Consider the following 880-nt stretch of genomic DNA (forward strand, 5'->3'; position numbering starts at 1 on the left):
TTTAGCCTCTCGACCATTCTCCCATATTTAAAAATTCTTAATGGCGGGCCAGGTAGGACTCGAACCTACAACCTGCGGTTTTGGAGACCGCTGCTCTGCCAATTGAGCTACTGACCCATTAAGAGGGGTGAGTTTCCCCACCCCCTTACTTTACTGCTGATTCTCAAACTCCGCCATCCAGCGCAGAATTGACTCTGAGAATCCATCCAGATGTGTCCAGTTCTTACCATAACCAACACCGTTCTTGTAGGAAGCGACGTTAATCATGTAAGCCTTTGGAGCAACCGGCTCTGGAATACCGTATGTTGTTGCCTGCTCATCAGTGATCACCACCAAACGATCAAACGATCCCAATGAGTTGATTTTGCGGATTGCTCCAGCTAAATCAGTGCCACCATGAGGCTGAGACCTCAAAATAGCATCTACACCTGCCATTCCCTTACGAGCTGGAACCTGAACAACCGAATTGGAGAACGAGTAAACCTGCGTAGTGCCTGGGAATACTGCCGCCAATGCTGCTGCTGCGTCTGCCCTGGTCAGATCCGAACGCCCGGACAACTTAGCATCCATGGATCCAGAAACGTCCACCAGCACGGCTGTATTACCCGAGAACTGCGGCAAATCAGCAATGGAAGCCAGCAACGCCTTATCCAACTCTGGCTCAAAGGTGGGGGCAGCACGTGAAGCTGCGATATAGCGGAAGGGAAGGACGTTACCTGCTCCCTTGCGAGCAAGGATAGCATCACGAACCAACGCCTTATCTACACCGGACTGCTCCATGTTACGCAAGTTACGCAACAGCGCCAAGTAACCAAGCTTACCCGAGCTCAACAAACGCTCAAACTCAGTCTTCTTGTCTCCACCCCCGGACAATGCAACC

At 51.4% G+C, this 880-nt stretch overlaps 1 non-coding gene across 1 annotated transcript; it reads right to left on the reverse strand.

Moving 5' to 3' along the window:
• Nucleotides 1–44: 44 nt before the first annotated feature.
• Nucleotides 45–117, reverse strand: TRNAW-CCA. Its single transcript has one exon. It is a non-coding gene; the product is annotated as a tRNA-Trp (tRNA).
• Between the last annotated feature and the right edge of the window lie 763 nt (nt 118–880).

This window comes from Meleagris gallopavo, unplaced genomic scaffold (genome assembly GCF_000146605.3).
Source record: "Meleagris gallopavo isolate NT-WF06-2002-E0010 breed Aviagen turkey brand Nicholas breeding stock unplaced genomic scaffold, Turkey_5.1 ChrUn_random_7180001852285, whole genome shotgun sequence".
Taxonomy (NCBI): Eukaryota; Metazoa; Chordata; class Aves; order Galliformes; family Phasianidae; genus Meleagris; species Meleagris gallopavo.